At 36.4% G+C, this 26,292-nt stretch overlaps 1 pseudogene; it reads left to right on the forward strand.

Moving 5' to 3' along the window:
- The first annotated feature begins 23,483 nt into the window (after positions 1-23,483).
- Positions 23,484-24,485, forward strand: LOC138984368 (peptidyl-prolyl cis-trans isomerase A-like; annotated as a pseudogene).
- Positions 24,486-26,292: the final 1,807 nt, after the last annotated feature.

The raw sequence follows: 26,292 nt of genomic DNA on the forward strand, positions 1-26,292 counted from the left end.
ACTGGAGTGGGGTGCCATTGCCTAGCAAATGAAATTCAGCAACATATTAAAAGGACTATATATACTATGACCGAGTAGAACTTATATATGAATGAACGGGTAGTTCATAGTATGAAAAATAATCAATGTAGAATGAAGGAATGAAAAACAGGCATGGCCATGTCCACTGATGCAGAAAAGTCATTTCAACCTAACAATTTCATGATATATATATATATATATATATATTTTCAAGTAGAAAAACAAAAAACTAGGAATAAAGAGGATTTCTCAACATGACTGAATGTTTATGAAAAATCCACTGTTACTCAATGGTGAAAACCTGAAGGCTTTCCTCATAAGATTAAGAGGAAGACAAGGATGAATATTTTTACCTCTGATATACAGCATTGCACTGGAGTTTCCATCTAAACCAACCAGTCAGGTTAGAAAAAGAAAGAAAGGCATTCCAATTAGAAAGAAAGATGTAAAACTACCTTTATTTTCAGATAACATGATCTTATTTATAAAAAAATACTAAGAAATCCATGAAAAGCTACTAGAATTATTAAGTAAATCCAACAAGGTTACCGGGTACAAGGTCGACATACATAAATCAGTTGTATTTATGTGGATTAGCGATGAACAATAAATTTCTGAAAATAAATTTTAAAATCATTTCCTTTCACAATAGCATCACAAAGAATTAAACCCTTAAGAATAAATTTAACCTAGGAGGTATAAAACTTATACACTGAGACTGTAATTTCTAAAAGAAATTAAAGATCTAAATAAACAGAAAGATCTTGTATTCATGGATCAGAAGACTTAAATATTGTTAAGGTGGCATACTCTCCCAAAGTGATCTACAGATTCGATTCAACCCCTATCAAAATTCTAATGCAGTTTGTTGAGCAATTAAAAACAAAAATCTGACTCTAAAATTCATTGGAAACTTAGGGTGATAGATGTCTTCACTACCATGTTGGTGGTGATAATACACGTGTGAAAACGTAAACAGATATAACGCATTTTACCTCAATTGTATCTCAATAAAGATGCTAAAAGTGAACATATTTTTTTCTTTGTGTCCCAAAATGTAGGAATGACCAGATAGGGAGTTTACTTGAGTATCAAAACATCATTTTTTTATAGGATACTCCTATAATCAAACTCCTGATTTCTTTTAATGCAGTGTTACTTTATCATGCTGTTAAGTGCTCTGAAATTTTCAAGGGAATATACCACTCAAATACTTTGTGCTTGACTTAAGTAATATTTTTGACATTTTAACTCTTTCAGTAATGTATTCTGAATACTGCACTATAATCAGTAGTTGATATTCAACTAAAGTCTTCAGTCCTTTCCTCTACCAGCGTCGCTTTGACCGATTTATTTGTACTGTGTTCAGCTTCATTCCTTCTGTTATCCTTTAGGGGTTATGTTAATGAGGGATGAAATAATCAAAATTAGGAAGAGAGCAATAAAGTTGAAGCAAAGGGGCCTGAAAAGTGCCCATAGTGGTATGTTTTCCTTGAATAATCAATGATTAACTTTGGTCAGAGCAATTGTAAAACATTGTGATACTAGGATAGAAGAGGCTGCTTATATCCAGTTTGAAACTAGAGAGCTTTTTGAAATCTCTTTTGCTATGATAAAACCAGTGTTACTTAGTGTTTTTTTTTCTTTATTTTTTTATAAATAATCACTAAATCTAAGGCTGTTACTGTATATGGTATTTTGAGTTCTCTGCTGAATATAATTATGTTTTGCTGTTTTATAGTGTCTATGTAATTTACTGCTATAAGACTCAGCAGTTATCAGAATGAGGTATAAGTGGTAATGATGGTGATTAACTTTCCTGCTTATATATATTGAGGTTTTAGTATCATGCTAGGATATTTTTCAGAGAAGGAAATGGCACCCCACTCCAGTACTCTTGCCTGGAAGATCCCATGGGTGGAGGAACCTGGTAGACTTCAGTCCATGGGGTCGCTAAGGGTTGGACATGACTGAGCTACTTCATTTTCACTTTTCACTTTCATGCACTGGAGAAGGAAATGGCAACCCACTCCAGTGTTCTTGCCTGGAGAATCCCAGGGACAGGGTAGCGTGGTGGGCTGCCGTCTATGGGGTCGCACAGAATTGGACATGACTGAAGAGACTTAGCAGCAGCAGCAGTAGGATACTTTTCACGATATTCTTGACTGCAAGGAACACATGTTAATTGACCTTATATCCAATTTCAACTGAATTCATTAGTAGGATATTAGCTCATTTAAAGACAAAGGAAAATAAAGAAAAAATTAGAACCCTTTTTATGGAATCATAAAAAATTTATAATTAAAGTCACCTCAAGAAATATTTCCTCATTCCATGTCACTTTTTAATGCTTTTATTTGATATTAGAAGAAAATGCAGATAATACAGACATTATCTCTGTCTATCTATATTTTTCCCAAGATAAAAGATACTTCATTGCCCTAACTTTGTCCTATAAGATAGATGGAACACATTGCCTCTTTTCACTTTTGTAATTTTACAGTAGGACAATCACTTTTGTTCATATTTGCTGTTGTTCCTCCCCCTGCTTCTTGCACAACCCTATCCAAACCTCAAGCCTATAATACCTTATATTTTAAAAGGGAAGAAAAGAGCTTACACAAATTATGAGGTGAAAATTGTGTAATGTTCTGGGGAAATTAAAAAAAAGACACACCACAATGTGCTTTTTAATGTTTTCTTTAGCAAAAATATAAAATGCCAGAAGAAATTGTATCACTTAAAAAAAAAATTCTTATTTTCCTCAGTACCTTACAGTTTTAGTCACTAATTCTGACACTGTTTGCTACCTACCTAATTTTAATCCCCCCAAATGATTTCCTCATTCCTAAGAGAAAACGAATTTGTTTTATCTCTTTCCTGATAGTTTGTGCCTCAGGGGTGATTGGCACAGTTTTTTGCTGTCCGAGTAGGTCCTGGCTTCTCTAAGCTAATCGTGGTGATCCCTTTCTTCTTGTTAGTGAATGGTTAAACTGAAGGTGTATAATATCACTCCAGCTGACAAAAAAAGATTCTGCTTCAAAGAGAAATAGACAAATTAAACTTGTTTCTCTGATTTTTCTTTTTTATTTCTGGAAGTGGCATATAGATTTGTCAGAGTGGTCTAGTGTGAGAAAACACCTATGATTCTAAAATGAATACAACCCGGAGCCCTCAGCGTATGTTTGAGCACTGAGTAAAAGAAGTCTAGGTTCTTCCTATGCCTGATCGTCATAAGTTTCCTTACTGTTAAAAATTTGAATTCTTAATCATTTTTTTTCTTGCAGCAGAATGTATCCTAACTAGTAAGGCACCTACTAAGTATTTTGTTAATTACAATAGTAATACTTACTCCACTAATACTTACTTAGAATTATTCTTGTTGGAAAAAAAAAGTCTATATTCCAAATACTTCTGTAAATGTATCTGTATTATTTGAATAGATTTTTGCTAAACATTTATCAAACATCCATTTATTGGTAATGAAGTGATTATAAAATAGACACGGGTGCAGTGTTATTGGCAATTAAAACATATGGTAAGGCTGACAGAGTGAAAAAGAAAACAGTAAAAGTAAGTTTATCATAGTTGTGAAAGTGGAGTGAAGGAGCAGTTTCATGTGTTTGGGAAAGCATGTGACCAAGAATAGGTGGGGTGAAAAGGAGAATGAGGTCAGCTAGACATGCTACATTGAGTACATGTCCTCCAGGGAGTGGAGTTGGAGAGGTGGGATTGGATAATTTCAGATGGAGGGAATAGGATTCATGAAGGCCTTCAGATCAGAACAAACATGGCATAATCAGGAATTTAAAAACAAGTTGGCCAGGTTTTGTTGTTGCTCAGTCACTCAGTCATGTCCAGCTGTTTGCCACCCAGTGGACTGCTGCATGCCAGGTTTCCCTGTCCTTCGCTCTCTCCTGGAGCTTGCTCACACTCAGGTCAGTGATGCCATCCAGCCATCTCATCCTCTGTCTCCCCTTCTCCTCCTGCCTTCAGTCTTTCCCAGCATCAGGGTCTTTTCCAATGAGTCAGCTCTTCATATCGGGTAGTCTGGAGGCAATCTAGCTGCATGAAGTGACAGGGGAATCACATCCTGTGCCTTTAAAAGCAGCCATCTCTCACTGGATTCAGCATGATTTTTCATGAACCCAAGTGGTTCCAGTCATACCTCACTCTGAGAAATGAAACAATTTAATGTTTTTTTTTTTTTTTTTTTTACTCAAAGCTATCCTATAAAAGCCTATAGGTTCTAACGAATATAAAGCAGAAGTGGTTTGATTATAACTTACCAAAGGTCAGTGTATGTTTATCTGTGGAACTGCTGCTGAGGGGGAGAGAAACTGAAACAAAGATGAATCAGGGTGAATCTGGCAATTGATGCAACAGCTGCTCAAATAAATGCACTTTTTTTTTCTGTTGATGGAATATTGATTTCTTAGGGATTGGATATAACATGTGAGTAAGCCAAGTACTTCAATTACATAATTTTCAAAATTAAATAATTTCTTTATATATTCAGTATTAGACATACCAAATTTATCTTTGTATTGCTAGAACAATTTTATTTATTAGAAGTGAACTTTGAATAAAATATTTGATGCCTTAATGAAAATTAGTTTAAAAAGTCATTCCATTGAAGTACTGTCTTTTGACTGGGCTGTTCATTTCAGCTAAAATGTGATAGATACAGGTATTCTATATGAGGGTAGCTATAAATTTGTCTTAAACACATACAAAAATATTTTTAAATGCTTGTGGAAGGAAAGTTATGACCAACCTAGATAGCATATTCAAAAGCAGAGACATTACTTTGCCAACAAAGATCCGTCTAGTCAAGGCTATGGTTTTTCCTGTGGTCATGTATGGATGTGAAAGTTGGACTGTGAAGAAGCCTGAGCACTGAAGAATTGATGCTTTTGAACTGTGGTGGTGTTCTTGCCTGGAGAATCCCAGGGACAGGGAAGCCTGGTGGGCTGCTGTCTATGGGGTCGCACAGAGTCGGACACGACTGAAGCGACTTAGCAGCAGCAGCAGCAGTTGGAGAAGACTCTTGAGAGTCCCTTGGACTGCAAGGAGATCCAACCAGTCCATTCTGAAGGAGATCAGCCCTGGGATTTCTTTGGAAGGAATAATGCTAAAGCTGAAACTCCAGTACTTTGGCCACCTCATGTGAAGAGTTGACTCATTGGAAAAGACTCTGATGCTGGGAGGGATTGGGGGCAAGAGGAGAAGGGGGCGACAGAGGATGAGATGGCTGGATGGCATCACTGACTCGATGGACGTGAGTCTGAGTGAACTCTGGGAGTTGGTGATGGACAGGGAGGCCTGGCGTGCTGCGATTCATGGGGTCACAAAGAGTCGGACACGACTGAGCGACTGATCTGATCTGATCTGATGTATTTAGAAGGCAAAACATGTGAAATCAACTGGTTTAAAAGAAAATAATTTCAGTTGTACTTGCTACAGTAGATAGTTTAATGCTTCAGAGGTAACTTGTTTCTGCTTGATTTTTCAAGAAACCTACCCATGATCAAGATAAAGCAATAGAATGTGTGAGGTCCATTGACTGGAGTATTGCAAAAGGAATTCCTTAGATCTCACATTGTGAAGCTGGGAAAAGACATTTACATATAGCCTCTTATACAGCATAGTCAGGGGAATCATTTATCAGATGTACAGAGGGGGTTCAAACAAGGCAAATAGTTGAGTGGGATCTTGTAAAAGTCCTATTAACCAAAATAATCAAGTTTGAGAATAGAAATGTGGTGGTAATGAATATTCTGGTTGAATTGAATTAGAGGCATTTTTAACACCATTCAGTTCAGTTCAGTTCAGTCGCTCAGTCGTGTCCGACTCTTTGCGACCCCATGAATCGCAGCACGCCAGGCCTCCCTGTCCATCACCAATTCCCGGAGTTCACTCAGACTCACGTCCATCGAGTCAGTGATGCCATCCAGCCATCTCATCCTCTGTCATCCCCTTTTCCTCCTGCCCCCAATCCCTCCCAGCATCAGAGTCTTTTCCAATGAGTCAACTCTTCACATGAGGTGGCCAAAGTACTGGAGTTTCAGCTTTAGCATCATTCCTTCCAAAGAAATCCCAGGGCTGATCTCCTTCAGAATGGACTGGTTGGATCTCCTTGCAGTCCAAGGGACTCTCAAGAGTCTTCTCCAACACCACAGTTCAAAAGCATCAATTCTTCGGCGCTCAGCCTTCTTCACAGTCCAACTCTCACATCCATGCATGACCACAGGAAAAACCATAGCCTTGACTAGACGGACCTTTGTTGACAAAGTAATGTCTCTGCATTTAACACCATTAGAAGTTATCTATTCAAAATTGTTAATTTGAGAATGAAGTGTTTTTTACAGTAAGGAGCCCAATGGGAAGAGTGACTGACAATTTCTGCGAAGTATTTACTATGAAATGTGGTATCTCAAGAATTGGTGAGAAGGATGAAATATGATATCTGTGCTCTTGGCTATCAGAATGAAGTCCCAAAATCTCTAAACTAGGCTTTTCTGAGGTCACATCTGAGTACTTTTCAAAAAGCACCTTTTTGTTTGACTTAAAAATCAAAACATTCATATCCCTGTTTCACTGATGCCTGAAATACCAAGATAATATCTGGGAAATTTTCCATTTTGTTAAGTCAGCTAAGAATTATATAACTCCAGTATATCTCTTAGAAGCACATTATTAAAGGGCAACTAAAATGAGGTTTTCCTTTTGAGTTCTTATTACCTTATCTTTGGAAATCAGTTTAAGTAATATGAAAAAGTTGTAAGATGCTTTTTTCAAAAAGAGTTGAAAATTATGGGAGAACATGAATTGATAAGAAGAGGTAATATAAATTTAAATTACTAAATTTTTAAATGAAAGGAGGCATTTATTCTAAAATATCCAATAGATAAAAGAGATCAAATTTATCCTTCAGCTATGAGTAGTAAATCAAACTCTGATGGAAAAATATAATGCATTCTTCTGTAAAATGATCATTTGAAATGGAGAAAGTAGCATGTCTGAAGGCATTAGTTTATTCTTAATTATGTCTGGAATGCAATCACTTGGAAAGCTTGCAGTGGTATCAGAGCAATGATATTTTATATATTGTGACAGACTGAACAACCAGCGGGATGCTGAGCTAAACAGTGTAGAAGCAATTTTGCCACTGAACCAATGCAAAATCTGCAGAAATAATTCTTTCTTTAAAATAGTAATTCCCAGCCCAAACTTTTGTTTCCTCTTTAAAGAGACATTTTAATCCTGCTCTTGCCTTATCTGATGTAATGAGAATGAAGATGCTCAGGGAGATACATCATTGCTTAGAGAGTTTAAAATTCATAGAAGAGAATGTAGCAAATAGTTGTGATTCCTCTATGAAATGTTTTTGTGCAACCATCCGACTAAAGAACTAGATGTTTTCTATATACTTATCAGAGCCATTATAGTTAGGGCTTTAATTTGTAAATTGTAGTGATTTCATCAGAGACGAGTAGAATTACCCCAAACCTCAGCCTCTGTGAATGTGTGTGTGTATATGTGTAATGGATACATTTAAATTGTTTCTTAAAAGATTCTGAAATCCTTTAAGTCATATGCATCTGTGTACTAAATAGTTTAAAGATCTCGGATATTAACCAATAATAACAAAGCTAGTACATTTTTGAAATGGATTCAGCAAGGGAATAACATTTAAAATAACCTAATTTAAATGAGACAAGTCATTTCAAGTGAAAAATATCATAATGTTAACTCTCTACAATATGAGAACAAGAATTACAACATGAATGGGTTTAATATTGCTTTTTTAAAATGATATTGGAATATTTGAGTAATTTTAATTATTATGCTTAAAGAAGCATCAATATTTAAAAGATTAGTATCAATGCATCATTAACAAAAGGGCATGACAGAAAAAATCAAGTGCTGATAAATTTTTTAAAAACATTAGCAATGAAACCGAAGTTCCCTAAAATTACCTAATGATATAGGTTTATTTCATGAATACTCATTAAAATAATTGTGATAGGATTGTATTTCTTAAATTTTTATTTCATTTATGTTTTAATTTAGCCCCTAAGAGTCCTTTGCTTTAAAAACATTGTTTTATTTTGATTAACGTATATATGAAAAAGCTTGATTGGGTTTTATGTGCCCTATTCACTGCATATAAACCTAGAAATGAGAACAAGAATGTGTATTAGAGTGGTTTTTAAAGTGTAGAACTCTTCAAGTGTGTACAGTATTTTTACCAAGCTAACTCTAGATGAGGGGGAAAAAAACTTGTAAACTAGTAGTTTTTCATTAAATTTATCTTAGTTTCTTTTATCAGGCACTGGCCTTTGTTGTAGTGTTCTTGGCATCTTTTCTGTCATGAATAACCTTATACCATTTTCTATCCTATTTAATTATTCTCTCTGTCTTAAAGCATAATCAGCATTAAACCAGCTGTGTGCAACCTTGAAGGAGTACCGTTTCAATAATACATTGATTTTTTTTTTTTTTAAAGCACAAGGTGGCTATTAATTTTACGTGAAGCTCTCCCTCCTGACTATTGTCTGCACACAGTTTTGGAAGCCCTGTGCATTTGCTGTTAAGCGGTACTTACACCTAGAATACACATTATACCAGTGGATTCTCTCATAATCTGACACTGTGACTGGCCAAACAACTATGAATAGCCAGGAAAGACACCTTTTGAGGAGAAAGCACCTTTATTATTATGATGAACTTAATCATAGAAATATTTTCTAGTAGCACAAGAAACACCAGTTTCTAGAAGGAAAGAGGGAACATTTTTTTCTGCAGATTCCTTCTGCTGCTGCTGCTGCTGCTGCTAAGTCACTTCAGTCGTGTCCGACTCTCTGTGACCCCATAGACGGAAGCCCACCAGGCTTCCCCGTCCCTGGGATTCTCCAGGCAAGAGCAGATTCCTTCTACTAGGGTATAAATCGTCTACATATTAGGATAACCTGAGTGTGAAGCACCCAGTCCTAAGAGAAAAGTGTGATAATTCATTCAGTCAATAGCAAAGTTAGTTTCTGGCATAAAAGGCATTGAACATCCCCAAAGAAGCACATTAATCATGAACATGTAGCATCTAAGTCAGAATCTTGGCCAGTGATAAAGCATAGGGCTTACGGTAAATGAATTACATGGGTTTTGGCGTGAATTCTAAATATCAGATTTCACACTGGGTGACCCACGCAGCTTTATAGAATTATGAAGTTTAAAAAAAAATGATTGTTTGCCACCATTCTATCCTAGAGAGAATGTCATAAAATTACTGATTTTAATGCTGGAAAGAACCTGGATGATCCCATCCAATTCTTTAATTAACCAATGAACAAACAAACAAACTGTGGGAGCTCAATTTGAATTACTAATATGCAGAGTCTCTTTCTTTTTGTAATTTTTTTCTTGTTATTATATCACCACTACTGTTATTTTGAACTTTGGATAAAATTATATATTGTCACATATATATGATTTATTGTCATAATATGGATCTTTATTCCAAAGATGACATCCAACTTTTTTGCAATCTCATGGGCTATCTCTGGTGGTTCAGAGGGTAAAGTGTCTGCCCACAACGCAGGAGACCCAGGTTCGATCCCTGGGTCGGGAGATCCCCTGGAGAAGGAAATGGCAACCCATTCCAGTGCTCTTGCCTGGAAAATCCCATGGACGGAGAGGCCTGGTAGGCTACAGTCTATGGGGTCACAAAGAGTTGTACACGACTGAGCAACTTCACTTTCATTTTTCACTTTCTTTCATGGACTATAGCCTGCCAGGCTCCTCTGACATGGGATTCTCCAGGCAAGAATACTGGAGTGGGTTGCCATTCCCTTCTCCAGGGGATCTTTTCTGACCCAGGAATTGAACCTGGGTCTCCTGCACTGTGGGTGGATTCTTTACTGCCTGTGCTGCCAGGGAAGCCCATCATAAATAATATGTCTGTCTATAAGGAGGAACCAATACAATATTGTAAAGTTAAAAAATAAAATAAAAAAGGAGTAACTCCTAAATCTCTGTTCCTTAACACAAAACAGGTTCATTTTTTTTTTTTCCTTATAGAAAAATTCAGACTTAGATATTTCTTGTCAAGTGACAATATTCATCCCAGTCATTTAGGATCCAAAGTTTGTTTGACCTTCTAGATTCACTATGGAGCCTTGTCCTTTGCTGTATCATCTGTAACATGCAGGGTGTGTGTGTTTGTGGCGGGGGGCAGGGAATGTGGGGTGGTTAGAATGTTGAGGATCATGCAGGGGAATTTTATTAACCAGGCTTGGGAATTGGATGTATCCATTCATTGTGTCACCATACCTGACTGCAAGTGTGTCAGAGCAGCAAATATATTTTTGCTTTCGGTGCCTTGGAGAATAGTCGTTGTCCTTCAGATCCCCCATCAGGACTGAGGTGCTTATTTCTCCAGTTGCTTGAATTGCTGGTAGGGGATAGCTTTCAACTAATTCTTTCTTTAGAAGTTGCCCTCAAGTGAAGAGATCCGACACAGTAGTTCTTGTCTGATCCTCAGAGGCTACCCCTTCTATGAGTGGTCAGTGTGGTCTATAAAGACCTGGCCAACTTGCCACAGGCAGGGCAACTGTTAAGGGCCCTCTCAGTTCAGCGTTCCCCGTGGGATGACTGGGACTTTTGTAGTGAATTCATAACAGTTTGACGACTTCTTTTACAGAATCCTACCTCCTCCATTCCTGTGCACGGGTATACAAACTCATTTGTAAATCTGCATCCCCAAGTCGGGTTTGGAGGAACTAAGTCTCAGACAAAGGTAGCAGGGAAAGCAATCTCTGCATAGCTTGTCTGACTTTTTCATCAACAAACGTGTACTTGTCTCCCACATATTTGATGCACTAACCCTTGGAGAAAAGCCAACATTTTTTCTTTCTGTTCCATCCATCTTAAAGCTTTTCTGATGATACTCTATCCTTTCCATCAAGTCCAGCTATATTTTTCTGGTCCAGACATCAATGAACTGGAAAAGACAAGTTATCTGTCCCTAATACATCAAATACACAGTGAGGTAGAAGGTCCAGAATGACAAAAGAAAATATGGAAACTGGAGGACACAGGATTGCAGATACCTTTCAGTGTTTGATATCCTGCTAGGCATGTTTTATGAAGACTCTTGCATGGTGGGAGTTGATTAGGAAGATTCCTTCATTAGGCTGATTTTGATTTTGGGGACAAACATCCTTATTCTTTCTATCCATAGTTCTCTTAGGGCCTTGGCTTCACCATGCATGTAGAGCCTTTCTTGTTATTCTCTGTGATCATATCTTATGTGAATAAAGTATGTCCTGATTGGGGTCTACATGTGCTTGCAGTGTGCTTACTGGTGAAGTTTTTTTTTTTTTTTTTTTTTTTAAGGCTTGAAAAGCCACTAGTATTTTTAGATTTTACTTTTAGTTTCTTTGGGTTATATAATTCATGAAAAAAACTTGCTAACCTTCTGATCTATATGAATCCAATCAGTTCCATGGGTCAATAAGATCACCCAGTTCTTTCCCAAAGGTTTTAAATACACTTTAGTTTTATAGTCTTGTTCAGATTCTTCAACATTATAAGTTGTGACAAGATATTGAGTATAGTTCCCTGTGCTATACAGTAGGCCCTTGTTATTTACCCTTTTTTATAATATAGTAGTATGTATTTATTAATCCCAAACTCCTAATTTATTTCTCCCCTGGGCTCTGGTTATCCCCTTTGATAATAACCATAAGTTTGTTTTCTATGTCTGTGGTTCTGCTTCTGTTTTGTAAATAAGTTAATTTGTACCATTGTTTTAAATTCCACATATAAGTGATGTATGATATTTGGCTTTTATCTGTCTGACTTACTTCACTTATTAATATGATGATCTCTATGTCATCCATGTTGCCACAAATGACATTATTTTGTGCCTTCTCATGGCTGAGTAATATTCCATTGTCTGTGTATGTGTAGGTATATATACCGCGTCTTTATCCATTCATTCATCAGTGGACATTTAGGTTGTTAGTATGTCTTGGCTATTGTAAGTAGTGCTGCCATGAACATTGGGATGCATGTATCTTTTCAAATTAGAGTTTTCTCCAGATATATTCTCAACCATGGGGTTGCTGGGTCATAAGGCAATTCTGTTTTTAATTTTTTAAGGAACCTCCAAACTGCACTTAGTTTTGAGTTATCTTACTCTCTATTTTTCTCTCTCTGTCAGCTGTTTAGTTCTTTTACCTATTTCATTTTCACTGAACTGTTGGTGGTTTTTTCTCCCCATACTTGGCACTTTCTAAAGGAGAGTCTGCAAATCTGAGGTTATTGATATTTCTTCCAGCAATCTTGATTCCAGATTGTGCTTCTTCCAGCCCAGCATTTCTCATGATGTACTCTGCAGAGAAGTTAAATAAGCAGGATGATAATATACAGCCTTGACATACTCCTTTTCCTATTTGGAACCAGTCTGTTGTTCCATGTCCAGTTCTAACTCTTGCTTCCTGACCTGCATACAGGTTTCTCAAGAGGCAGGTCAGGTGGTCTGGTATTCCCATCTCTCTCAGAATTTTCCAGTTTATTGTGATCCATAAAGTCAAAGGCTTTGGCATAGTCAATAAAGCAGATGATTTTCTGGAACTCTCTTGCTTTTTTGATGATCCAGTGGATGTTGGCCATTTGATCTCTGGTTCCTCTGCCTTTTTTAAAACCAGCTAGAACATCTGGAAGTTCACGCTTCACAGATGACACCACCCTTATGGCAGAAAGTGAAGAGGAACTAAAAAGCTTCTTGATGAAAGTGAAAGAGGAGAGTGAAAACATTCAGAAACGAAGACCATGGCATCTGGTCCCATCACTTCATGGGGAAACAGTGGAAACAGTGTCAGACTTTAAATTTTTGGGCTCCAAAATCACTGCAGATGGTGACTGCAGCCATGAAATTAAAAGACGCTTACTCCTTGGAAGAAAAGTTATGACCAACCTAGATAGCATGTTCAAAAGCAGAGACATTACTTTGCCAACAAAGGTCCGTTTAGTCAAGGCTATGGTTTTTCCAGTAGTCATGTATGTTTGAGAGAATTGGACTGTGAAGAAAGCTGAGTGCTGAAGAATTGATGCTTTTGAACTGTGGTGTTGGAGAAGACTCTTGAAAGTCCCTTGGACTGCAAGGAGATCCAACCAGTCCATTCTAAAGGAGATCAGCCCTGGGTGTTCTTTGGAAAGAATGATGCTAAAGCTGAAACTCCAATATTTTGGCCACCTCATGCGAAGAGTTGACTCATTGTAAAAGACTCTGATGTTGGGAGGGATTGGGGGCAGGAGGAAAAGGGGAGGACAGAGGATGAGATGGCTGGATGGCATCACCGACTCGATGGATATGAGTTTGAGTGAACTCCGGGAGATGGCGATGGACAGGGAGGCCTGGCATGCTGCAATTCATGGGGTCACAAAGAGTCGGACACAAATGAGCGACTGAACTGAAAGGAGAGTCTAAAATAGTTGACTTGCCAATCCTTAATGACTTTTGATTTCTGGACATCCTCCAATTCTTTTTAAACTTTGTACTATATCTTTCTAAAAACATTTTGGTAAAGGCAGCTTAAAGTCAACGCACCTTTTTATTCTTCATCTTCCCAATCACTTTCTCTAGAACAGTTGTCTCATTATGTATAAGACTTGTCTTCCAAGTTATGGCAGATGCAAATTTTGGTACAACTCAACATAAATCTCTAGGTTTCTATTTTCTGATTGCCCATTCCTTGGTAACTAAACAAATGCCACACAGTTCAGTTTTTAAGTGGCAGCACATCAATTACAGTCAAATTTTTTGGGGGGTGTAATTTAGGGTAAATAATTGTTTATGGTGAATGCATAAATAACAAATACCTCTGAATTTCAGTGGTTTAACACAAATGTTTATTTCTTACTCACACAAAGTACAATGTGGATATTTTCAGTATTTACACAGTGTTGGACTTGGTCAGAGAGGCCAGAGCTGTGTGACCTTTGGCCACACCTAGGTCATATAGCCACATCTAAGTGTAAGGAAGACTAGGAAATATATTTTGGTTTCCCCAAAAGGCAGTGGAAACATGTTTCATAAACAGAATGTCTGCTACAGAGTCTTACTGTCTATATATTATCACCTGTGTTCTAAAGAGCATTGTAATGAAAACTGTGGAACAAAGATCATCATGTGGCATCATTGACAAATTTCTTGAGCACCCATTTTGTTCCTCAGCTGCAATATTTTTATACCTTTAAAATAAGATGTGCAACATATTGAGAAAGTTATATCATGTTAAAAACTTCTGGCATCACTGTGTAACTTTATCAATTGGTTAAGGGCAGGGACGTGCTTCCCTGATGACTCAGCTGGTAAATAATCCACCTGCAATGCAGGAGACAAAGGAAACGCAAGTTCCATCCCTGAGTTGGGAAGATCCCCTGGAGGAGGGCATGGCAACCCACTCCAGTATTTTTGTCCCATGGACTGAGGAGCCTGGTGGGCTACAGTCCAAAGTGTCACAAAGAGTCAGACACAACTGAGCAATTACACTCTCAGACAATGACAGGGACAAGCAATGTACTCATATCCAAACAGAGTGACTTTTGCAGAATAGCTATTAATTTTTAGAGGATATAGATATGCAAAGCCAAATTCCACTTTGTTTCCATTCTCCTGACATGCACCCTGTAATTACATTTAATAGTTCCTAAGTAAATACCATGTAAACTGGAGTCTTCTTTAAAGAAGAGAAGCAATCACATATTCACAGTGTAATGATGGGGTATTTACATGGCAATTACCAAGCCATTATATCGTCCTTTCTTTAATTTACTCAATTCCATCTCCTAAATCTTGTTCAGGCAAATAACTTTTAACTACCAATGTGTATATTTCCTAAAGCAATTGTCATTGACATTTTTGTAGTTATTCTGATATTTGTTTCTCTTATTTTAATAATTTGGGAAAAGAACATTTTAGACATCCACTAAACATTTATGCAAATCTATCAAACTGATTAATTTAAAAAACATTGATCATAGTAAGCATTCACATTTACTATGAAAAAGTAAATATTAAATACATTTAAAAAGTGTAAGAGAAAATTCCAAAATACAAACTTGTATAAAAGTAAATATTAAATTGGGTTTCCCAGTAGGCTTAATGGTAAAGAATCTACCTGCCAATGCAGGAAATGCAAGGGACACAAATTCCATCCTTGGATTGGGAAGATCCCTTGGAGTAGGAAAATGGCAACTGACTAGGACTCTTGCCTGGAAAATTCCATGGACAGAGGAGCCTGGCGGGCTACACTCCCTGGGGTTGCAAAGAGCATTATCTCCAGTCAGATGTTACCAATATATTTAGAGTATTTTTACACTGTATTTTATTATCTTGAAGGTTAGTGAATAAATCACCTTATGTTAAAATTGAGTTGTTTATGAAAAATAGCTTATTTTTATTACCATTTAGTAAAATATTTTGCAAGTAGAATCTTCTCATATCTAAAATTGAAATATATCTCATATTTATAACTCTTAACAGATGCCATTTTCTACATATAGAATCATATCACCTTTTTTTTAATTTAATTCATGTATAACTTTTTTGTGTGCTCCTTTAGAGAATGTTTGATTGTGTTAAATAGAATCAATTATAACTTACGGCAGAAAATCAAATGTTTATTGTGATATTTTTTATTCTGACAATCAGTATATATTGTATATACTCAATACACAGCACCTCATAAAATAGCACCAGTGCTTGGGATATAGGTACGTTTTGTGAGCTTTATGGGTCTTCTGAGATAAAACATGCCTGAAACCATCATATATGTTTTAGACGTCACAACTTTTTTTCTCAAGATATATCAATATATTTATTATGTTAAGGTCTTAAATATATATGATTTTTAAATTGACAAATTTATAGCAAATATATGTTAAAGATTAGAAAAACTGTAAGAACAGCACATGAGATTCTAAGGATTTGACAGAAAGTATTTTTTTTTTTTTATATTTTGTTTCAATTATTTTTATTTATTTAATTCTCATTTTATTTTCACTATTGAAAATGAGGCACAGGTGTTTTGTTCCTGTTGTTACATCTAGAAAATTAAGCTTTGCTTTTAGGCCTTGAAAATAAAGTGGGAACAAAGTAAATTTAAAAGCTGCAGGGTACCATTAGAAATAAACAGACGAATGTGAAATGTTAATTAAAGATCAAAGAATAGTAGCAGAATTAATTATGTGGAAGCTGTGAAATCACTTCTAAATTATATAAAGCCAAGACAAGGGAATCGAAAACTTATTACTAATTAATTCTTATAATACATTAATAAAACAGACAAGGCACATCTTAATATTTTGGTAGAAATTTGGCTGTAGTATCCAGATTCATTTCTGAAAGGTATATGATTCAATTGATTAAGCCCTAAAAAATGACTTTGGAACATACACATCCAAATGGAATTCATGTTGCGATACAAGTATAAGTGCTACCGATTACTAGTTCTGGCATTGTGAGTGGGCTTAAATAATATGAATGTAATAATATAGTTATTATAAAGGGTGCCAGTAACTCTATGGAGAAAGCAGAGTAATTGAAACCTAAACACCGATTAAAGAGTGAATGATATAGAACAAAAGGAGAAGGCACTTAAAAAAAATTTGGAGACAGTGTGATACTGTGCATTTAGAAGCTTTAAACAGACCCTTTCATTCTATATTTTCAAAAATCTTAATGAGTATTTGTAAATTATGCTTTCTGTTGTTAATTTAATTTATACAACTATAAAAATTATTTATATAGTTAGTTTCTGATTCCTGGACTTCAATCTGATGAAGAGATTATAAATGATTATACTTCATATTTATTACTTATCTTAGAAATATTAATTATTTATCTTAGAAATATTTATTTCTTATTTATTTAATTTATCTTAATTCTTATTTATCTAGTAATTATTTATCTTAGAAATATTCCACACATTTCATAGACTACTTGAGCTTGTCTCTTCTGGAATGGTTTTAACCTTGTGGTTCAGTGGCAGCATTTTTGTTATACAGCTGGACCTCAGCAAATTTTGTAGAAGCAGATGTTTAAGACTTGCTTTTACTTAGTAAATATATTTGAATGCATATGTAAAAGTTTCTTCTGAAATTCTAAGAGCCCCAAAGCAATAATGGTAAAAATTTTATTTAAAAGTGTAAGTATGCAATTAATATTTTGAAAAATACTCAAGCATAATAATAATGAACATAATTTAACAATAATTTAAACGGTTCAACAAATTATAATGTGTATTAGTAGTTTCAAATTTTGTTGACTGCTAAAAGCTTCAATAGATCAGAAGTTTTCACTTGTGGAACACTTTATGGATTGAATCTACTGGAAGACTCATAGAATCAAGCCATATCTAGACATCAAGCATTAAAACTGATTTGGGGGAGATATTGAGGTGGAGGCATGGAAAGCAGTTTCCTCTTCTTTCAGCTTGTGAGATCTAGAAACTGAATACTGTGCAGTTACCTGCCAGCACATGTATTAGAGCAAAATGGAGGTGGTTATTTGGGAGCTAGGTGTGGAGAAGGGAGACAATTCAAGAGAAGACAGAGATAAAACATTTAGGTATGTATGGAAAGATGGGTACGACTGCCTGTGTGAATGCAGGGAGGACAGACACAGACTAAGATGTTTCAGTATTGAAAAAGAGATTTATGCAAGAATTTATATAAAATGATTTTCAAGTGAAGTAAGAACTCTCCGAGTCAAAGCCTTCTAAACCTGGGTTCCAGACTTAATAGCAACAATACCACTTCTCCCCCAGGACTACCAGCAATCTCAACTTCACGTTTATCCTAAAACTCTGACTAGTCCAAGCATGGACTAAAACAAGTCATCTGTTTTCACCTTTAGTATTTTTTTTTAATTTATTTAAAAGAAATAAAATAATCCACCACAGGTATACATGTGTTCCCCATCCTGAACCCTCCTCCCTCCTCCCTCCCCATACCATCCCTCTGGGTCATCCCAGTGCACTAGCCCCAAGCGTCCAGTATCGTGCATCGAACCTGGACTGGCATCTCGTTTCATACATGATATTTTACATGTTTCAATGCCATTCTCCCACATCTTCCCACCCTCTCCCTCTCCCTCTCCCACAGAGTCCATAAGACTGTTCTATACATCACTGTCTCTTTTGCTGTCTCGTTCACAGGGTTATTGTTACCATCTTTCTAAATTCCATATATATGCGTTAGTATACTGTATTGGTGTTTTTCCTTCTGACTTACTTCACTCTGTATAATAGGCTCCAGTTTCATCCACCTCATTAGAACTGATTCAAATGTATTCTTTTTAATTGCTGAGTAATACTCCGTTGTGTATATGTACCACAGCTTTCTTATCCATTCATCTGCTGATGGGCATCTAGGTTGCTTCCATGTCCTGGCTATTATAAACAGTGCTGCGATGAACATTGGGGTACACGTGTCTCTTTCCCTTCTGGTTTCCTCAGTGTGTATGCCCAGCAGTGGGATTGCTGGATCATAAGGCAGTTCTATTTCCAGTTTTTTCAGGAATCTCCACACTGTTCTCCATAGTGGCTGTACTAGTTTGCATTCCCACCAACAGTGTAAGAGGGTTCCCTTTTCTCCACACCCTCTCCAGCATTTATTATTTGTAGACTTTTGGATCCCAGCCATTCTGACTGGTGTGAAATGGTACCTCATAGTGGTTTTGATTTGCATTTCTCTGATAATGAGTGATGAGCATCTTTTCATGTGTTTGTTAGCCATCTGTATGTCTTCTTTGGAGAAATGTCTATTTAGTTCTTTGGTCCATTTTTTGATTGGGTCATTTATTTTTCTGGAGTTGAGCTGATTATTTTAGAGATTAAAAAATAATGTCAGGAAAAGAAAAAACAACAACTTCTATCTCCTTTAGTTCCTAATCATACCTATTCTACTTTTCATTGTCATAGACTGTACTATTTCTCATTTTCCAAAACTCACATTTCCTTAATTTCTGTCTCCTACAAATGTTTGTCAGGAAACTTATGCCCCTAATTTGTGTCCAATATTCCATTATTCATTCATTCTTATTCATTCATTCTCATTCCCATTCTGATACTCCCTCCCTCTCTCTTTCCATTCCCTCCTTTCCCGTTGTTGCTCTCCTTTCTTTGTCCCTTTCACCCTTGTTCTCTGTTTTCTCTTTGTTCCAGTGCTTTGGTATAAGCATTCTTCATAAGGAAAATAACCAAACAAGAAAAAGCCTATAGAAATCCATTTCCTAACAAAATGCATCTTTCCTGTACCACAGCATTATCTTGAAGTAATTTTTGTGCTTATTTTCTCAGCTTTCTCAAACTACTCAGTGGTATACACTTCTTAAGACATTAGTGTCTGGCCATTGCACAAACTGTTTTACTCAGTATCTTTTAAATTATATTCCGTATCAACTTCTGAGTGTTGGCTTTCATAAATTTACACTTGTTTATAGAAAATGTTCACCATATTTTATCTCTACAGTTTTTGATAGTGTTATCTATACTCTGAATTTTATAATATGTTCTCCCTTGGCTTCTACAATTTATTTATTCTCGTAGTAGCTAATTCTCCTACTACATTTCTCATAGTCCTTGCCTTTGCTTGTCATCCTTCTCTACCTGCACATTAAATGACAGGCTTCCTAGTCATTTTCAATTTGATTACTTTTTTATTTTATGTAAACTCTTACTTGAAAAATGATTGATGACATCATTAACTCTAATAAATTTTATTTATCATTTCAAAGTTGGGCACTCTCAAATTAATATCTCTTTTGCTAAAGTATACTGAATTTCAGAATGATTAATAATGAAAGTTCACACAAGTATTTCCATATAGAATTCCTATTTAGAATTGTTTTAACTCAAACTATTTTATTGAATTTATGACTTATCCTCCCGAGATACTATAAAAGTGATTTATCTTGTCAACAAGTTCCATTATCACTTTTTGTCTTCTTTTTCCTTATCATAGTACAACTTTACTGATATTTTTATAGTCATTTCATCAAATCTATTTTATGAACTTGCTCTTGAATATAGAGTCCTGTGTACTATAACTGCCATTATTTAAATGATCACTAATTAGAATTAACTTGGACTATTCCAAGAGAATTATCAGGTCTCTCTACCAATAATGTCTATTCAAACTGGCTTACCATGTACTGTATTGCAAGATTTCTCCTTAAAAACAAACAAACAACAACAACAAAAACTTAAAGGTGTGTATACCAACCAGGTTTAACTTATACAATTATCCATGCCATAAAAGATAACATTTAAGTTCTTTTAGCTTAGTCAAGAGGCCCTACATAATTGTTCTCCTAATTTATTCCCATGCATCACATACCCTGCCCACTTTTATGTCTTGTGATGTTCAAAAATGTTTCTGAGCTATTAAAAGCTCTTTAATGATTCAGCATTTATGGTCTCTCTTATTCAATGCTCTTCATGATTTCACTTTCAACTTGGAAAAATTTTGCATGTCCTAAATTCTTGAAATGTTTTTCCCTCTGTTATTTCATAAAACATATTGTTTATCTATGTTCTTTACAACAATTGCATTTTACTCTTCTTGTCTTCTAAGATACCTAATTGAAAAATAAAGATATTCTTCCTGAATGAGTCATATCAGCAGAATTAATGGAATAAATATTGCAGGAATCTTACATGAAGAATGGTATGTGGGCCTTGGATCTTGTGAAATAGAGTACTACACCATATATTTTTCTAATCCCACATTAACTTCAGACCATTACTATGAGTTAGGGATCCATGCTGCAGAAAACAAAGATGATTTGTCTGTTTCGAACATTCTTTAGTTACATCTGTCCTCCAGTTCCATATTTTGGAAGTATGTTCCTTACTTTTTATTGCCTCCAGTTTATTTTCCAGTTTCCTTTATCACATTATCCTTAGACAAATTGTTGCTCTTGGTAAACCTTGCTATCTAAATATTATTGAAAATAAAGAAAATTAAGATAGCAAAGCATGAAATGTATCCATGGAGGGGTTAATAGATAAGATAAATATAATGAATAAAAGGTAGCAAAATGGTAAAAGTAAGATTCATGGAATTTTTATATAATAGGTAAATATTACTCCCTATTATAAAATAGAGAATATGACTCCTAAGAAAATAAAGGCAATGAAAAATATTTGATAACCAAGAAGAAAGAATATATTCAGTTCAGTTCAGTCGCTCAGTCATGTCCGACTCTTTGCGACTCCATGAATCGCAGCAGATCTCCTTTAGATCAGCCCTGATCTAAAGGACTGGTTGGATCTCCTTGCACTCCAAGGGACTCTCAGGAGTCTTCTCCAACACCACATTTGAAAAGCATCAATTCTTTGGCACTCAGCTTTCTTCACAGTCCAACTCTCACATCCCTACATGACCACTGGAAAAACCATAGCCTTGACTAGACGGACCTTTGTTGGCAAAGAATATATTAGGAAATAATAAATATTTTCACTTTTATGAAAGATTCCTAAAGTTTAAATAAAGACATAAAATAAGTGAAACAAATTAAAAGCAGTAAGGATTATAAAGGATACATCTTAAAACTGAGTTAGGGAAAGGAAAGTCAAGTTTGAAAAATTGTGTAATTTGCAGTAGATAATGAATGAATGAAACCCAAGAAATGATGAGGTATAAAGTTAGGCAAAGATTATACAGCTTCTGATACAATTTAGACCCAATTGATGCTTCTTAAAATTATTGACACTATGAAAGAAAAGTATCAGTTCAGTTCAGTTCAGTCACTCAGTTGTGTCCGACTCTTTGCGACCCCATGAATCACAGCACGCCAGGCCTCCCTGTCCATCACCAACTCCCGGAGTTCACTCAGACTCACGTCCATCGAGTCAGTGATGCCATCCAGCCATCTTATCCTCTGTCGTCCCCTTCTCCTCCTGCCCCCAATCCCTCCCAGCATCAGAGTCTTTTCCAATGAATCAACTCTTCGCATGAGTTGGCCAACGTACTGGAGTTTCGGCTTCTGCATCATTCCCTCCAAAGAAATCCCAGGGCTGATCTCCTTCAGAATGGAGATATTAGATAAAAATTTGAACCTCCAGGTCAAATGGCACATGAATGCAAGAGGAACTAATAGAGTGCTGTAAATATTTACTATATCTGTACTTAGTATTGAAGTAATAGAATAAAATAATGTATGGACATTTTGGTGGAGGGGTCTCTGGTTTCAGTTATCACCAAGATAAAGTTCTTTGGGTATTCAGATGAAGACACATTACAAAAAATATAGGAAAACATTGTATAATTTGTCTAAGTACTCTGCACAAAATATTCAGCATAAGATGACTCAGTAGCAATGTCTTACAAATCTTGAGAAAATAATCATAATCCCATAAACCAATAATTATTTTTGTTTTGTCCTCACCAAGTTCTCATTCAAATGTAAAGAAGATAGAAGAATCTCAAACACATACAGTGCTTGGAGATGATAACATCCAAGCATTCCTGAAAAAAATGAAATTGCTGATATTCAGCTAACTGATGTAATATATATGAAAATAAATCAGGGATGATAAAACTATTTTATGAAAGAACCTTCAGTAAGCACTGACTACATTTAAATGTATAGCAGAATGAAATATGATACATCCTGTCAATGGGAAACTAGTTAAATAAAATATGGCAAAATGAAATATCATACAACCTTTACAACAATGAAATTACTTTTTTCACACAAGTATTGGAAGATATTTAGGATGAATAGCTAAGCAAAATTTCCTCTATCTGTTACCTGTGAGGATACATGTGTGATACTCCACCATATGTAAGTCATCTTTATAAACATATGTAAAGTGATGTAGGGCTTCCCAGGTGGCTCAGTGGTAAAGAACCCACCTGCCAATGCTGGAGACATGAGAGACGCAGGTTCAATCCCTGGGTGGGGAAGATCTCCTGGAGGAGGGCATGAAAACCCACTTCAGTATTCTTGCCTGGGAAATCCCATGGACAGAGGAGCCTGGTGGGCTACAGTCCATGGAGTCGCAATGAGTTGGCCACGACGGAAGCAATAGCACACACGCACCCGAAGTGACATAATCCACTTACTGCAACATATTAGTGCAGAATGCAGCTCATGAACCAAACAGTACATAACTTTACGGTTTTCTGTAGAACTGTTCAACAGAAAGGGTTATTTTCTACATGGTCATTAAAGGAAGCAGACTAATAGAGTCTTTACCTTTCTCAGTGTATGTTCTCCATGGTCAACATAAACCTTTCTACCCTAACCTGGCAGAGAAAAAGTAGCACAGAGTATACCAAGTGGCTTTATAGTCTATGGCCTGAAGGTGACACACCACACTTCCATCACCATTTCTCAATAGTAATAAGTCATGTAGCTGCACATACCTTCAGTGGAAACTAGGATGTGCACCTTAGAAGTAGAGAGAACGCAGCAGAGCATGTCAGTTTCTTCCAAAGTGTTCAGTATAAATAAATGAGGAAATACCTTGATGATAAAAATATTGAAATATTGAAATCTGATCAAAATGTTTATAAACTCTTCTTTTAATAAATGGTTCGAGGAGAAGAGAATATTAAGGCCCAAGGATACATGAAGGGTCCTGTTCTGGGAGATGTGATAGAACACATGAAAAGGAAAAAAATGAACAGAGTTCAATTAAAATTTACCTGTTCTGGGTTTTGTTGATGCTCTTGCTGCCACTGGGAGACCTACTAGCCTTAGTCATTTTGCGTGTGTGCTCAGTCGTGTCCGACTCTTTGTGACCCAGTGGTCTGTGGCCTGACAGGCTTCTTTGTCCATGGAATTTTCCAGACAACAATACTGGAACAATTTACCATTTCCTACTCTAGGGGATCTGCCCAAGGATCAAACTCAGTATCTCTTTTATCTCTTGCATTGGCAGTGAATTTTTTTACCAGTAGCCTTAGTCAGCCTCACCATATTTTTTCCAGTCGTCATCAACATTGAGCCCCTGGACAGTGTCTCCTTTGAGCTTTTTGAATACAGAGTTCCAAAGACAGGAGAAATTTTTTGTGCTTTTAGCACTGGGAGTGAAGGTTATAAAGATTCCTGCTTTCACAGAAGTATTCTGGGCTTTATATGCTAGGCTGAATACTTCCTATTCCATAATGACACTGGCTGCAAGTCCATATAGGGGAAACGTTTGATGATCACAGATTTATCTTGAAGCACACTCCTGGTATCTTGTCCATGCCAAATTCTAAGCCCAACACAAACAGTTCCTACTTTTTTATTGACATTGTCAAGACTTAATCGATTGTATAGCAGATGTGATCTTTGAGAAGGTAAAAGAATGTATAAATGATTTAGAAGCCATGGGCACTTTGGGTCCAGGAATGGCAAAACCAGCAGAATGACTATGTCCCACTGTGAACAACTCTAATAAATTTGACTTAGGTTTTAATCTCAATCACCAGACCATTTCTTTCGTAGCTCAGAAGAGCACCCATCTGTCTGCTCTCATTATCCTATAAATTTTGTGCTCTCAATGACTTTCCTGGTTCTATATTTTCTTTATCCCCCTCCAAGTCTAGCTAGATGGAAGAGTTTATGATTTTAAAATAAAGTCTAAACAACAATTGAAATAATCTCACCTGTTCATCAGTTTTATCCAAATCTGATCAAAGAATAAAAGTATCTTTCAAATACCTTAGACTATTAAATATACATAACTTTGTGAATGAGCTCCATCATTTGGCTATACGAGGAAGGAGATGCTTGACCCTTTGCATAGCACAAACAAAATTCTGAAATAAAGACATTGAAATTGATCCAAATCTGTATTTATATTCAAATGCTGCTGCTGCTGCTGCTGAGTCGCTTCAGTTGTGTCCAACTCTGTGAGACCCCATAGATGGCAGTCCACCAGGCTCCCCTGTCCCTGGGATTCTCCAGGCAAGAACACTGGAGTGGGTTGCCATTTCCTTCTCCAATGCATGAAAGTGAAAAGTGAAAGTGAAGTCGCTCAGTCGTGTCTGACTCTTAGTGACCCCATGGACTGCAGCCCACCAGGCTCCTCCATCCATGGGATTCTCCAGGCAAGAGTACTGGAGTTGGGTGCCATCACCTTCTCCATATTCAAATGATAAAACAGTCTTTATTTACACTTGATTTTCCTCTTGTGGATAGGTTTTTCAAGTGCTGTGTTCAAATATCAGATTTAGCTGTGTGCGTGCTCAGTCGTGTCTAACTCCTTGTGACCCCATGGACTGTAGGCCACCAGGTTCCTCTGTCCATGGGATTTCCTGGGTGAGAATACTGGAGTGGGCTGCAGTTTCCTTCTCCAGGGTCTCTTCCCAACCCAGGGATCGAACCCATGTTTCCCGTGTTTCCTGCATTGGTGGGCGAATTCTTTTACCACTGAGACACCTGGGAGCTCCAGATATCAGGTTTGATCCCTAACTAAATGGAACTTATTTTGTCAGGACACGATTCTTTCTCTTCAGCTCTCCTTATGGTAGTGTATTGTCATTGCAGTCAGCATACTTGATGCTTAAATGCCCCGTTTCCTGTCTTACTCCTTTCTTTGTCAGTTATTTCACATACCCATGAAACTAGCATTATTGAATAAGATGGTTTTGAGTCCTATCTGTTTAAATGTAAGAAATATTTTCTGAAAAATATGCTTTAAGGTAAACCACCAACTTGAGATTTAACAAAAACGTTACTGCATTTTCCATTTTATCATGTTTTATTACTGCCTAGCACCTTATTTACAATAAAGAATAATGAGTTGTAGAGGTATCTATTAAGAGATTTCATGAGAAATGACTTTATTCTCACTATGAGACTAAATGTAGGCAGCAGCACAGTATTGTTCAGGATAAATGACTGTTTGATAGGTTGATTATACCAGAAGGAGTAACCTTCTCTGTGGTACATGAAGATTCTCAGGCTCAGAAATCCAGCCAAATACAAGTAGGAATATCCCTGAGAGGCCTTTTCTGGCAATGGATGAAAGCCTTTTCCTTCAGAATGTGCAGAGGTCAGTGCTTACAGTTTTACCAGTAACCAATGTCTATTTAAAGTGTCCCTTATTAGAGAAATGATAGTGATATAGATTCTCCTCAAAATTAATTCCAAAATACAGGAAGTACTGTCAAAAACAAGTAAAAAAAAATAATGTGGTAAATGTATGTGAAAGTATAAAACTGAGCACAAGTTCTTCTGCTGTATACCTCTAACATCTT

The sequence above is a fragment of the Bos mutus genome, chromosome 21 (genome assembly GCF_027580195.1).
Source record: "Bos mutus isolate GX-2022 chromosome 21, NWIPB_WYAK_1.1, whole genome shotgun sequence".
Lineage (NCBI taxonomy): Eukaryota > Metazoa > Chordata > Mammalia > Artiodactyla > Bovidae > Bos > Bos mutus.